We start from the raw sequence: 16520 nt of genomic DNA on the forward strand, positions 1-16520 counted from the left end.
CCGATGTTCAATATTACACAGACGGCAGTAGTTATGTGAAAGAAGGGATTCGCTATGCAGGATACACAGTAACAACGATAGATAAGGTGATAGAAGCTCGGCCACTGTCAAAAGGAACATCGGCACAAAAGGCAGAATTAATAGCACTGACACGAGCGTTACAATTGGCTGAAGGTTTAAGAGTGAACATCTATACGGACTCCAAGTATGCCTTTTTAACCACTCATGCCCACGGAGCTTTGTATAAAGAAAGAGGACTATTGAATTCAGAGGGCAAAGAAATCAAGTACGCAGCTGAAATACTACAACTATTGGAAGCAGTATGGGAACCGAAAGAAGTCGGTATTATACATTGTCGAGCGCATCTGAGAGGAGATGGTGATGTAACCAAAGGAAATCGGATGGCAGATAGTGCAGCTAAGCGTGCCGCTGAATCAGGAAGACAGGAATATGTGGAACATATAGCTGCTCTTATTCCAACTCCACTGTCTCAATGGACTCCAGTTTATACAGCTCAAGAAGAAGAGTGGTTAAAGACTGAACCTGGAAAGTATTTGGAGAACAAATGGTATCAGTTAGAAGATGGGAGAATAGTTATTCCAGCATCACTAGCGGTAGAAATCGTCCAAAACTATCATAACGGGACGCATTCTGGAAGAGATAGTACAGAAGAATCTCTCAGAAAACATTTCTACATACCAAGATTGTCCAACTTAACTCAAGCCATTGTACGAAGATGTGTAACGTGTGCTAAAAATAATGCAAGGCAAGGACCAGTAAAGCCACCAGGAGTTCAGTATATGGGGGGACTCCCTTTGTCCGATCTACAAATTGACTACACAGTAATGCCTAAATCTGGTGGACATCGCTACCTACTAGTAGTTGTGTGCACCTATTCAGGCTGGGTAGAAGCATGTCCTACTCGTACAGAGAAAGCAGGAGAAGTCGTGAGATTCCTGCTACGAGAAATAATACCCCGATATGGACTACACTGCTCTATAGGATCGGACAATGGTCCAGCTTTTGTTCATCAGTGCCTGCAACAACTGACTCATATGCTTGGTATAAAGTGGAGACTTCATACGGCATATAGACCTCAGAGTTCTGGTAAAGTAGAGAGAATGAATAGAACTATTAAGAACCAGTTGGCAAAAATGTGTCAGGAGACCCAACTTAAGTGGAACGTTCTTTTGCCCATAGCTCTGTTGCAGTACACCTACCAGAAGGATGGGTCTCTCTCCTTTTGAAATCATGTATGGGCGTCCACCTCCCGTACTTGGTAACTTAAGGGGGGATTTGAGTCAGTTGGGAGAAGGAATTACCCGGCAGCAGGTTGTAGAGTTGGGTAAGACTATGGAGGAGGTACAGAAATGGGTACAAGATAGATTACCTGTGAATATTTATCCCCCTGTTCATAGTTACCACCCAGGAGACCAAGTGTGGATTAAAGAGTGGAATAATGTACCGTTAGGGCCCAAGTGGAGAAGTCCTTATGTTGTTCTTTTGTCTACCCCTACAGCGATAAAAGTGGCTGAAGTGACAACGTGGATTCATCACTCCAGGGTTAAACCAGCAGCGGTAGATTCTTGGCAAGCTACATCAGATCCAGAGAATCCCTGCAAGATCCGGTTAAAGCGCACGACTCAGTCGGAGTGACGAGGAAACTTGTGGATTACAAATTTTATTGTTTCAGAGATTGGTAAGTGAGTGTTTAGACGGCCATAATAAAGCCTGTCTGCTCACTAACGTGTAATTTAAAAGCCAGGAAAGTCTCGAAGGGACCCCTGTGAAGACGAGCAGAACTCCATTCCCTGCAGCCCTTACATCCTGGAAGCTGAGGTGCCATCGCACGGACGAAGACTGAGGGTGCCGACGAAAGATGTGCTTATGATAATGTTTATTTATGTCTTTTTATATTCAGGAAGGTAGAGGTACCGACACTCCTAGCTGTGAGGTATGCATTAAGACTACAAGAACAGGTAACCATATTTCCCAGACCCTAATTTGGCATTCGCAATATGAGTGTAAAGGTGATGTGTCTAGGTGTAGATACTTAAATGTAGAGTATAGTGTATGCCATTTAGGGATAGGAGAACCTAAGTGCTTCAATCCAGAGTATCAACCCCGTACAATTTGGTTGACTCTCAGGAATGGAGATCCTCAGGGGACCCTAATAAATAAAACGGTGTTAGAATCCGTACATTCTTCGGGTGTTCTGCTATTTGATGCATGTAAAGCAATATCAAGTGGTAGAAAGCCGTGGAATGTATGTGGGGATCTTAGATGGGAGAGAACGTATGGGTCTAATGATAAATATATTTGTCCCAGCAGTAAAAATAAGTATGTGAGTCCTAGATGCCCAAATAGGGATTGTATTTTTTGCCCATATTGGTCTTGTGTGGGGTGGACAACTTGGGGACAGACAGCAGACAAGGACATGATTGTGACTAAGTTGCCTACCAATCCATACTGTAAGTCTATGGAATGCAATCCAGTCCATATTCTTATAAATAATCCTGACCAATTCTTAGATAGATATGGTAATTTATTTGGGTTTCAAATATACGGGACGGGTTTAGACCCTGGGACAGTATTGTTTATAGGGATAGAGACCGATACGGTAACCTCCCAAACTCATCAGGTATTCCATTCCTTTTATGAAGAGATGAGCATAGATAATAAGATCCCCCATAACGCTAAAAACCTGTTCATAGATTTAGCTGAAAGTATTGCCGGTAGTCTTAATGTTACCAACTGCTATGTGTGTGGAGGTACTAACATGGGAGACCAATGGCCTTGGGAAGCAAAGGAGGTAATGTCCGGTTCTGAGGCAGTTGAACAATTAATATCTTCACAAGCCGATTATCAGATGAGTGTTAGAGGAAAATCTGAGTGGAGATTAAAAACCTCTATCATAGGTTATGTTTGCATAACAAGGAAAGGAATGATGTTTAATACTTCTGTAGGAGAATTAACTTGTCTAGGGCAAAAAGCTTATGATGATGATACAAAGAATACAACTTGGTGGTCGGCTTCAAATGTCTCAGAACCATCTAACCTGTTTGCAAGATATGCCAATTTAAAGGACGTATGGTTTGATTTATCTATCACATCTAGTTGGAAAGCCCCAGCAAATTTGTACTGGATCTGTGGTAAGAAGGCCTATTCGGAGTTGCCACAGGACTGGGAAGGGGCATGTGTGTTAGGTATGCTCAAACCATCCTTCTTCTTGTTACCTATTGAAACAGGTGAGACTTTGGGTGTTAAAGTGTATGATGTGAATCATAGGAAGAAAAGGGGACCCATAGAGATAGGCGCCTGGGAAGATGATGAATGGCCTCCCCAGCGTATTATAGATTATTATGGGCCAGCCACGTGGGCAGAGGATGGTACTTTCGGATATAGAACCCCAATTTATATGCTCAACCGCATTATAAGGTTACAGGCGGTGGTTGAGATAATTACTAATGAGACCTCACAAGCGCTCAATCTTCTAGCGAAGCATAATACCAGGATGAGGACAGCAGTGTACCAAAATAGATTAGCCTTGGATTACCTATTGGCAGTAGAGGGAGGTGTATGTGGGAAGTTTAACCTGAGCAATTGCTGTCTTCAAATAGATGACGAAGGGCAAGCAATAGCTGAGCTTACTAGCCATATGGTTAAACTAGCGCATGTGCCTACTCAGGTATGGAAGGGGTATAATCCAAGTAGTTGGTTTGGTAGCTGGTATGAGCAGTTTGGAGGGCTTAAGGCATTGGTAGGCGGAGTCATACTGATTTTAATGTTGTGTCTACTCCTGCCATGTCTTATCCCCTTAGTAGTTAGGTCTGTGCAAAGCCTGATAGAAAATATAGCAGAAAGGAAGGCTGCAGCACAAATAATGGCCATATATAAATATGAGGCTCTAGATCAGGGAGAACCAATGCAGGAAGAGGAGTGTTGAGGGATTTACATCATAGGAAAAGTCTGGTCGGGTTCATGGTAACCTGAGGTGTATGCAAACCAAGGTTAAGTGATGCCTCAAGTAATTGTGAAATATCAAGAGGCATCAAAGGGGGGAATGTGGTGGAATCTCGGTAAAAATAAATTTAGTAGGCCGAGATTACCACATGGCATGTGTACGTGCATATGCTGACGTATCTATCAGTTGGTTGCACGTGGCAAGATACGATCAGTAGTGTACGGAGCATGTGCGAGAATACAGGATGTAGTATTCCCCTCCTCCATTGTGCTGGACAGGCCATGCGGTCAAGCAGGAAGTTAATTCTTATTTGTATTGATTGGTCAAGAGAATGTGCGGGTGGAGCTTAATATGGGAGGAGTTATGTGCCTATATAAGGAGCCTGCACTATTGTCCGGGGCTCAGAACTTGTTGTATTTTGGTGACATTAGTCCCTCTGAGTCCCGATCGGTGAACCGAATAAAGAATCTCTTCCTTCCTGAAGAAACCTGTGTCCATCTCTCTGTGCTTGGCTTCCGTCAGTTTCTCCGGTATCACCTTTACTGTGTTAACCTCTACCACTTCAGCTGGAAGGCTATTCCATGCATCCACTACCCTCTCAGTAAAGTAATACTTCCTGATATTATTTTTAAACCGTTGCCCCTCTAATTTAAGACTATGTCCTCTTGTTGTGGTAGTTTTTCTTCTTTTAAATATAGTCTCCTCCTTTACTGTGTTGATTCCCTTTATGTATTTAATTTTTCTATCATATCCCCCCGTCTCGTCTTTCCTCCAAGCTATACATGTTAAGATCCTTTAACCTTTCCTGGTAAGTTTTATCCTGCAATCCATGAACCAGTTTAGTAGCCCTTCTTTGAACTCTCTCTAAGGTATCAATATCATTCTGAAGATAGGGTCTCCAGTACTGTGTACAGTACTCCAAGTGAGGTCTCAACAGTGTTCTGTACAATGGCATGAGCACTTCCCTCTTTCTACTGCTAATACCTCTCCCTATACAACCAAGCATTCTGCTAGCATTTCCTGCTGCTCTATTACATTGTCTGCCTACCTTTAAGTCATCAGAAATAATCACCCCTAAATCCCTTTCCTCAGATGTTGAGGTTAGGACTCTATCAAATATTTTGTACTCTACCCTTGGGTTTTTACGTCCAAGATGCATTATCTTGCACTTATCCACATTAAATGTCAGTTGCCACAACTCTGACCATTTTTCTAGTTTACCTAAATCATTTTCCATTTGGCTTATCCCTCCTGGAACATCAACCCTTTTACATATCTTAGTATCATCCGCAAAAAGACACACCTTACCATCAAGACCTTCTGCAATATCACTAATAAAAATATGAAAGAGAATGGGTCCAAGTACAGATCCCTGAGGTACCCCACTGGTGACAAGCCCAAGCTTCGAATATACTCCATTGACTACAACCCTCTGTTGCCTGTCACTCAGCCACTGCCTTACCCATTCAACAATATTGGAATCCAAACTCAAAGATTGTAGTTTATTGATAAGCCTTCTATGTGCAACAGTGTCAAAAGCCTTACTGAAATCTAGGTAAGCAATGTCTACTGCACCACCCTGATCTATAATTTTAGTTACCCAATCAAAAAAATCAATATGATTAGTTTGGCATGATCTCCCTGAAGTAAACCCATGTTGTCTCTGATCTTGAAATCCATGTGTTTTTAGATGTTCAACAATCCTATCCTTTAACATGGTTTCCATCACTTTCCCCACTACTGAAGTAAGGCTTACTGGCCTATAGTTGCCCGACTCCTCCCTATTACCTTTCTTGTGAATGGGCACAACATTCGCTAACTTCAAATCTTCTGGGACTACTCCTGTTATCAATGATTGGTTAAATAAATCTGTTAATGGTTTTGCTAGTACACCACTAAGCTCTTTTAATAGCTTTGGGTGTATTCCATCAGGTCCCATTGACTTATTTGTCTTTACTTTTGACAGTTGAAATAGAACCTCTTCCTCTGTAAACTCACGTGTAATAAATGACTCATTTATCCTTTTTCTTAACTGAGGTCCCTTTCCTTCATTTTCATCTGTAAATACCGAACAAAAATATTCATTGAGGCAGTCAGCTAGACCTTTATCCTCATCTACATACCTTCCTTCTTTTGTTTTTAATCTAACTAATCCTTGTTTAACTTTTCTTTTCTCATTTATGTATCTAAAAAAAGTTTTGTCCCCCTTTTTTACTGACTGTGCTATTTTCTCTTCTGTGTGTGATTTGGAAGCTCTTATAACTTGCTTAGCCTCTTTCTGCCTAATCTTATAGGTCATTCTGTCTTCCTCACTCTGGGTTTTTTTATAATTACTAAACGCTAACTTTTTGTTTTTTACTATTTTGGCCACATCTGCGGAGTACCGCAGTGGTTTCTTGAATTTTTTGCTTTTACTCACAAGCCTAATGCAATTTTCTGTTGCCTTCAGTAGTGCAACTTTTAAATAATCCCATTTCTTTTGGACTCCATATAAATTGCTCCAGTCTGATAATGACTCCTTTACACATATTCTAATTTTAGAAAAGTCTGTTTTTCTAAAGTCTAAAACTTTTGTTTTTGTGTGGTGTGACTCAGTCACTGTTCTTATATTAAACCACACTGACTGATGATCACTGGATCCTAAACTTTCACCTACAGTAACATCTGATACCAAATCTCCATTTGTTAACACTAAATCTAGTATGGCCTCTTTACGAGGTGGCTCCTCAACGACTTGTTTTAGAGACAATCCCAGTAGGGAGTTTAGAATATGTGTGCTCCTGGCACAAGTAGCTATTTTTGTTTTCCAATTCACATCAGGAAGATTAAAGTCACCCATGATGATAACTTCCCCCTTCATTGTCATTTTAGCTATTTCTTCAACTAGTAGATTATCTAACTCTTCAATTTGTCCTGGGGGCCTATAAATCACACCTACACGAGTTACTGTGTGATTACCAAATTCTAACGTAACCCAAACGGACTCTATGTTCGCCTCACTAACCTTTATTAGGCTAGATTTTATGCTATCCTTTACATACAGGGCCACCCCTCCCCCTTTCTTGCCTTCCCTGTCTTTTCTATATAAAGAGTACCCTGGTATTGCTATGTCCCAGTCATTTTTCTCATTATACCATGTCTCAGTAACAGCGACTAAATCTACACTATCAGTTGCCATTATTGCCACAAGTTCATGGATCTTATTCCCTAAACTGCGAGCATTTGTAGACATGACTCTAAGCTTATAATTTTTTAACACACTTGCTACAGGCACCTTCTGTCCTTGTTTTGGGGGACAATTGGATTGATGTTTTATCACCCTTTTGCCCCCCCCCCCTCCTAGTTTAAAAACATCCTAGCAAAACCTCTGAACTGCTCACTGAGAACATTTGTTCCCTTTTGAGAAAGATGCAAACCATCTTTTTTGTACAGTTTATTTCCATTCCAAACAGAGCTACCATGAGCAATAAAGCCAAATCCTTGCTCCCGACACCATTCACCAAGCCACAAGTTAAAGTCCCTAATACGCATCCACCTGTCATTCTGAGTGTTATGCACAGGCAGAACTTCAGAGAATGACAGTGTGGAAGCAACCTGCCGTATATCATTGGCAAAAACACTAAAAACATCCTTAACCTCTGAAACCTCATTGCAAGCCAAGTCATTTGTCCCTAAATGGACAAGTACATCCAATTCCCCTTCCTGCTTTGCTTGCTTAACAATATTACAGATACGTCTCCTGTCTCTGTGAGCAGTAGCTCCGGGAAGACACCTCACAAGACCACCATTGTCCATCTCCACACCTCTTATGATTGAATCCCCCAACAGCAACTGCTTTCTATTAGGCCTCACCATAGTCTTCAAGCCTCTCTGCACAACACCACTAGCCTCAGTGCCTCTCTGCACAACACCACTAGCCTCAGTGCCTCTCTGCACAACACCACTAGCCTCAGTGCCTCTCTGCACAACACCACTAGCCTCAGTGCCTCTCTGCACAACACCACTAGCCTTAAGGCCTCTCTTCACAACACCACTAGCCTTAAGGCCTCTCTTCACAACACCACTAGCCTCAGCGCCTCTCTGCACAACACCACTAGCCTCAGCGCCTCTCTGCACAACACCACTAGCCTCAGCGCCTCTCTGCACAACACCACTAGCCTCAGCGCCTCTCTGCACAACACCACTAGCCTCAGCGCCTCTCTGCACAACACCACTAGCCTCAGTGCCTCTCTGCACAACACCACTAGCCTTAAGGCCTCTCTGCACAACACCACTAGCCTCAGTGCCTCTCTGCACAACACCACTAGCCTCAGCGCCTCTCTGCACAACACCACTAGCCTCAGCGCCTCTCTGCACAACACCACTAGCCTCAGCGCCTCTCTGCACAACACCACTAGCCTCAGCGCCTCTCTGCACAACACCACTAGCCTCAGTGCCTCTCTGCACAACACCACTAGCCTCAGTGCCTCTCTGCACAACACCACTAGCCTCAGTGCCTCTCTGCACAACACCACTAGCCTCAGTGCCTCTCTCCAGGACACCACTACACTCTGAAAGTGCAGAAAATGAATTATGTAGAACAACAGACTGTGCAATATGCCTTTTATCCACAACTCCAAGTCTACCAGATCCTACAGTAATCCATCTGCCATTCCTAGTATGTCTCTGCGGCAGTGGCTTTGCAGCAGTTCCAGCCTGAGTTTGTTTACCAGATAATTTACAAATCTCCGACTTCAAAAATACAATCTCCTGCCGCAACATAGAGAACTGTCTACAGATTAGACAACAACCAAACCTCCAAAAAGTGGAACGTGAAACAGGAATAGAGTTACCCTAACACGCAAACCTAATGGAAACAGAGATACACGTACTGGTCCTTAGAGTGGTTGGGTTAGTGCCTGAGACAGATATATGAAATGTCTGCAAGCAGACAGAGAAAAAAACAAGGCCAGGATTACTTAAATACACAAAATCAATAGCCAGGCCAAGATCAGGACAACAGAAAGCAAGAATAGTCAAACAAGCCAAGGTCGGAAAGCAGGAGATCCAATATACAGTATAAACACACTCTCAGGTAGCAAGAACCAAGACAGGTCAAAGAAACAAGGATAACCAGGAAGTATATATATACCCTATACTGGTTTGTGATTGGTCACAGAGGACCATGATGTCACAAGTGTGTATACATCATCAAAAAGTGACACATGGGCTGACACTATACAAGGAGACTAATGAGAGGAGGGTTCAATCATATATGATGTCATAATAAGGCACCAGGAAGCTAGGGATGAGTGTGTGCATCAGAACTTAGAATATACATAATTTCTGTGATTGCACGGCGCCGCATGGGACAGGTATCGTGACAATTGGTCAGTGTGTGTAGCGATCAGTGTGAATGAAAAAGGTTAATTAAAACAATTATTCTGTAGTTTAAGCTTGTCTGTAGGGACCATGTGTGTCAGTGAGCTTGTCTGTAGTGCGCATGCATGTCAGTGAGCTTGATATTAAGGATCATGTGTGTCAGTGAGCTTATCTGTAGTGAGCATCTGCCAGTGACCTTTTTGTAGTGAGTTTGGCAAAAGTGACCTTGCCACTGGTTTTTGGAGAGGCCTGCTTGCCAGCCTCTTGCCCTGTGACTATGGACCCTGGGATGTATTGCCCTTTAAAAAACACTATTTGTGCATATTGGAACTTGGCACAATGCCCCTTGGACTTTTAACTGGAACAGATTCTAAAATTGTCTTAAATTGTCCAGCGGTGTATGGAACTGTTTTGGGCATGGGACCATGTGCACGGTGGGGCAAAAATAAGACTAACAGGAAATTCCTGAACCGATCTGTGTGATTTTTGGATATGTTGTTTACCCAGATCGGGGCTATCAGGGGATGTGAGGATATGTTGTATTTTGGGGTACTTTTTGGGGTTTGTAAAAATGTATGTTTTTTTCTGCTTAGAGTTAATTGAGTTAGTCCATTGTCTTTGTTAATTGTATCACAGGCAGAGGGGGGGGGGGGGTTGTGTTTTTGTTGGCTTTGTGACTTTGTGTCCTGTGCTCCACAAGTTCCACCTGGGTGGTAACCTTGTGGGGAAAACTGTATAAAAGACAAACCCTCAGATCTGCTGAGTTCCTGTTTGACCCTCAACATAGAGCCTCGTATCATGTGTGGGGGAAAAGGCTACACTGGTATACCATCTACACTGGGGGATTGCTATACTCTGTATACTCCCCTGGGCTATAATCACTAAGCTCTTTTAAGAGCTTGTTCCTGCTACTCTCTCTTGGAAGAGAGCTTCACCCACTGGAACCTGTAGCCTTGTCGTAGTTCCAGGGTGGGTAGAGGACGGCGAGTTCCCAGCCAAGCTGTAACGCTGTACGTGGGGACTGCGGTGCTGATGGTGTCTGGTGCAGTGCTGATGGTTCTTGGTAAGCACTAGGAGCATTGATTGACGGAGGGTCCGTCACAGTGAGCATCACAAAAAGTCAGCTGCGCTCCAGACTGACAAAAGCAAACCCGGAAAAACTGTTGTGAGTAGCAACATCATCAGTACCAGCTCACATCACAAGCCTCACCAAAGAGAAGCAGTTTAAGCCATCACATTAGGGTTGAGTTAATTACATATAGCAGGCTAATTTTTAAGTTGATAATTTTGTATGGCCCACAAATGATGTTATAAATGTCCAAATGACCCTTGGCAGATAAAAAGATTCCCCACCCCTGGACCCCCTTATTTTCCGGCAGGGCCATAGTATTGAATTAATTGCAGGTGGAAGGGTTCATCCTGCAGCACCAGTGGCAAAAGTTAATTTTGAGCAGGGAAGGGTTTGAGGGTATCTGGTTACTGGAGATTGATCTAGGTACTGTGAACGTAAAAGTGGCATTGTGGTTGATGTAAGATACATCAGGCCTGATTTGCTAAACTGCGACCTGAGAATTTTCAGTTAAATGCCCCAGGGAAGATGTTAGTGTTTGCAATTTACATTGCTGAGGTTCTGCAAAACATGGTATGGATCCCTGGGGCGGAGTATCTGGAGAGTAGGATGGGCCAATGCTCCAACAGCAGTAATTACTGTGTAGCAAACCACAATTTAGATTTGACTTAAGAGGTAACTAATTGACACTCACCTGTAGCTAGTCAATTAGTAGATAGGCCTTTAAATGAAGAGGGCAGCCTGCTGCAGGGGAGGGAGAAAAAGACAGCTAGGAGAGTGAATGACAACTGTGTTCATTGCAAAGACATTTCTTTTGTTTGGAAATTGGTAAGTGGGAAAGCCACCCAATTGCAGATAGCAATTTCCTGTCTAGTAAGAGCTCAAGTAAGAGCAAGGGATTTTGTTTGTTTTTTTATTTAAAGCACCTGTTTTCTTATTGAATAAAGAAAAAGGAAAATCGAGCTGACTGTGTCCTGGACTTTATATACCCTAGAAGGCGGTGGTTACTGCAAGATCTGTGACAGCCCTACCTGTAAAAGAGGTGGTTTGTTACATATGGTGGAGAATACGGGCATAACCACGTAAGCCTGAGGGTAGGAGTCAGTTAAAGCTCAACATGGAGGATGTTATCAAGGCTCTGATCCAGTCCACCTCTGTGCAACAGGAGAGCTGCAGAAAACAGTGCAGCCCTGCAGCAACTGGTGCTGGCCCAGGCAGATGGTGCTAAAGTCCTGGCCAAAACACAATTGGAGTGCACTGAGTCCTTGGTGAAACAGCTTGTTGTGACACAAGCGGAGATGTTTAAAGTAGCCCGTGAGGAGCAGCAAAAAGTCACCCAGGGGCTACAACAGGAAATCCAAGCTATCTTTGGAAAATTGAATGGAGACCCTGATGGAGGATACCAGGGTCAGCCAAAGGCGATTCGGGCGAGCCACTATCTTCAGAAAATGACCACATCCGATGATGTAGAGGCGTACCTTCTGGCATTTGAGCGCACTGCTGAGAGAGAGGGATGGCCGGCTGGTGAGTGGGCAAGCATACTGGCACCATTCCTAAGTGGAGAGCCACAGAAAGCATATTATGACCTAGAACCAGCCGAGGCAAGTAACTACAGCAAATTGAAAGCTGAAATCTTGGCACGACTGGGTGTAACCTCTGCAGTACGTGCCCAAAGGTTCCACTCATGGTCATATTCTTCAGACAAAGCCGCACGCTCCCAAATGTTTGACCTCATACACCTTGCACGGAAATGGCTACAACCTGAAATCCATTCAGCTAGCCACATTGTGGAAACCCTAGTTATGGACCGGTTTTATGGACTCAGCCAAAGTGACCCCCATACCGCTGACCAACTGATTGCCTTGGTAGAAAGATATGTGGCTGCAGGAGAACTGCTATCTCCTACTTCAAAGGAAAACCCGCGCAATCCTAAGCCCCATGATTCGGCAAGACCTGGTAAGACGGTTTAAGGGGAGCTGAAGAGCGGCAGCTCTATACACAAAACACCAGGGGGGCATCCAGGTCTAATAGGCCTGGGAGAGGAACTGATCGGTGGACAGATTTCACTGTCAAATGTTTCAGGTGCAAAGAGGCTGGTCATATGGCCAAAGACTGTCCATTGGGGGATGAACCTATGGAATGCAATATGGGCAAAGATGAGGGAGCCCGTTCATGTTTGTTTAACTGTTATGGTACTGTTACCAAAGACTATGATGATAACCCGCATAAATGCTGTGTAACTGTGAACGGAAAAATGTCTAAAGCATTACTTGATTCAAGCAGTATGGTAACGTTGGTAACAAAGTCTATAATACCTTGGGTAAAACCCGATCATGTACAGAAAATAGGCATTATCTGTGTTCATGGTGAAAAAAAAGAATACCCCACTGCGGAAGTAAATATTGGAACCCAGTATGGGGATTTAAAGTACCGAGTGGGTGTTGAACCTAGATTAGCCCATGAGGTAGGGATCGGTAGAGACTTTCCTCATTTTCTAGAATTATGGGCAGCTGTACAAAAGAGGAAACAAAATTTATCAGAAATTAGTGAATCGGCCGAGGATAATGTGTTCCCTTTTTCCGATATTGACTTGGGTTTTGACCACTGTGACGGAAAAATGAGAAAAAGGAGAAAGTACTGCCCTAAACCAGTATTAATAGGAGATAACCCAGCTCAAACTAGTGAGGAGTCTACCAATACTACAGACAAGGATAAGGACCTAATTGATATTGGAATTAGTCCAGGTAATTTTAAAAGTGCTCAGTGGGAAGATCCCACTTTATTGACAGCTAAAAATTATATTAAAGTTGTGAACGGGGTTGCTAATCAGCCAGGAGTGTGGTGGAATCTCGGTAAAAATAAATTTAGTAGGCCGAGATTACCACGTGGCATGTGTACGTGCATATGCTGACGTATCGATCAGTTGGTTGCACGAGGCAAGATACGATCAGTAGTGTACGGAGCATGTGCAAGAATACAGGATGTAGTATTCCCCTCCTCCATTGTGCTGGACAGGCCATGCGGTCAAGCAGGAAGTTAATTCTTATTTGTATTGATTGGTCAAGAGACTGTGCGGGTGGAGCTTAATATGGGAGGAGTTATGTGCCTATATAAGGAGCCTGCACTATTGTCCGGGGCTCAGAACTTGCTGTATTTTGGTGACGTTAGTCCCTCTGAGTCCCGATCGGTGATCCAATAAAGAATCTCTTCCTTCCTGAAGAAACCTGTGTCCATCTCTCTGTGCTTTGCTTCCGTCAGTTTCTCCGGTATCATTTGGTGCATTGGCCGGGAAGCTCATCGTTCAACGGTAGCTGAGAGGCAGAGGCGTGAGACGGTCTATCTTTGCCCACGTTCTCTACAGCTGCACCCCTGAACTTCTGCGTGGACCTCCCTTCGTCTCGGCGCCACTGGTCTGTTGTCCAGGAGATCATCGGCCTCTACGTAAGAAGTGCTGGGGTGTCCCCGTCGATGAGTGTGAACTCAGGTTCAGGAACGAGGAGGTAAGACAACTGCTGTTTTAGACGGCAGACCCACTAGGGGTATACCGATTGTGCGGTAGGCCCATAAGGGGTTATTTGTGTATGGAATCTGCCCCCTCTGTCGGAGGGAAGGAGCGAAGGCGCACCGCTCAATCGAACGCTCTTTAGTCAGACCGTTTGATTTGGTTAGTCAGGCGGGGTCCTGTGTAAATAGCCCTAGCCGGACACCGGTGTCTTGTCTAGACTAGCGTTCTAGGGTGTATATTACGTTCGCTAGGTCGGAGGGACCGGGAGACTAAGCGGCGTCTGTGTAAATTCGGTTCGCTAGCTCTCAACCTATCTTGGCTAAGTGGGAAGGCGTGTAAATTTGGAACCCACTAGATTTTTGATAGTAATCGACTAAGAGGCGTCTGTGTAAATTCGGTCCTCTAGCTCGCTATATGTGGTGCTTGGGCAGTGTGGCTAACCAAAACGGGTGTATATAGTTTTAGGTAGTCCATTCAAGGTACTGGCCAATAGTTTAGTTGGGAATTGTAAATGTGATAAAGATTGTTTAGTAAAGTGTATATCTTGTTAGATAGCGCGAGCTCAGCCGTCTAGCGAGAGTGTTAATAGTGTGTTGCTGTATCATAGTGCACGGTACCATAACCCTGTATATTTACTGACACTGTATATAAGTACTAATCATTGTCGTCTATTGCATGTTTAACACCATAACTACTAATAATTGTATTGTGACCTTAAATTGTGCTTTGACCTATGCTAACCGTACTGTAACCGCTATTTGTAAAAGACGATGTTACTGGGGTGTGTTATAGACGGGTAATTCATATATAGAGAATTATAGCGTGGGTGACTGTATAGTTTCGCCAAAGGGCATAATATTGATTATCTAGTGACTGGTGTAACAGCTGTGTGTGTACGGGAATTCCCTGAGTGTTTATTGTGTTATTGTGTACGTTTCACTTGGTAACTGTACCACGTGGTGCTGTTGCCAGAGGAAACGGGTGTGACTGTTGAATAGTACGCGTGCATAGTATTCGTTGTCAACGACGTTGCATTGATAAGTATGGGCGCGTCGCAGTCAACGATTCCGGATCCCTTAGGTTGTATGGTGAAGAATTTTAAAAAGGGATTCAAAACATGTGATTTTGGGGTTAAAATGTCTCCTGTACGTTTGGTCACTTTGTGTACTAGGGAGTGGCCTACTTTGGTTGCGGCATGGCCGCCACGTGGCAGTTTGGATCCAACTCTGGTACAGCGCTTACACGTGGCTGTATCAGGTAGGCCTGAACTTTACGGGCAGTTTCCTTATATTGATTGTTGGAGACAGGCCGTAAATGACTCGCCAAAATGGATTCAGACATGCCACGAGGAGCAATGTCGCCTCATGGTGGCTAGGACTTGTTTGTCCACTAGGACTGGTGTTAGGCCCATTTTGGACACGCCCCCTGAGTCCGAGATCCCTTTGCCGCCCCCTTACTTTCCTTTAAGAGGAAGTGACGCAAATGCAGGAAGTCCTGCACCCCTTCCCTCATTGCCCTCATCCACTTCCGCTTCCTCCTCCAGTACAGAATCCACCCCCTCTCGTACTAAATCTCCCCTTCCGGAACCAGAGCCAACCCCCATTAGATCTGAATATCCCGATTTGGCGCCACTTCAGACTTCCGGTCAAGCTTCTTCTAGCTCGGCTCGAAGTGTTTTATTTACTACTTTTTCCCAAAACCAAGCTCCCACATCCTCATGCCTTATCACCCCCCGACCGGAACCTCTAACTGACGCCCCTCTACGTAGCCCCATACTAACCCGACAACTGACCGGTACCCAACAATTAAAACATTATCAGATGCCTCTTCGTCTGAATCCCGGGTCAGCCTATATCGATGCCGCAGGTCAAATGGCACATGCTGACCCAGTCTTCGTATATGTCCCGTTCACGACAACCGATCTCTTGAATTGGAAGACCCACAATTCCTCGTATACTGAGAAACCACAAGCTATGACTGATCTGTTCACCTCAATAGTTCAGACACATAACCCGACATGGGCTGATTGCCAGCAGTTATTAATGACTTTGTTTAACAATGAGGAAAGGACAAGGATTAATCAAGCGGCCATTAAAGCGCTAGAGGATAGAGCCCGTGCTTTGAATCAAGCCAATCCAGCAGCATGGGCCGCAACACATTATCCTAACACCGATCCCGACTGGAATGTAAATGGTGCTGATATGGTTCAACTCAGAGCCTATAGAGACGCTATAATTGCTGGCATGAAAGCTGGAGGAAAGAAAGCCATTAATATGTCGAAGACAGTTGAGGTGATTCAGAAAAGTGATGAAGCGCCCAGTGTCTTTTATGACCGATTATTGGAGGCATACCGCTTGTATACCCCCTTTAATCCGGAAGACGCAGATAATTCCCGAATGGTGAACTCCGCCTTTGTCAGCCAAGCTTACGGAGATATTAAGCGCAAGCTACAGAAGTTAGAAGGGTTTGCAGGTATGTCTATCACCCAACTAATGGAGGTAGCGAATAAAGTATACATGAACAGGGAAACAGAAAGTAAGAAAGAGGAAGAGCGCAAGATGCGTAAAAAGGCAGATATGTTAGCGGTAGCGATCGCAGGCGTAGATAGACGGGGCCCAGAT

Source organism: Pelobates fuscus, chromosome 12 (genome assembly GCF_036172605.1).
Source record: "Pelobates fuscus isolate aPelFus1 chromosome 12, aPelFus1.pri, whole genome shotgun sequence".
In the NCBI taxonomy this organism is placed as follows: Eukaryota; Metazoa; Chordata; class Amphibia; order Anura; family Pelobatidae; genus Pelobates; species Pelobates fuscus.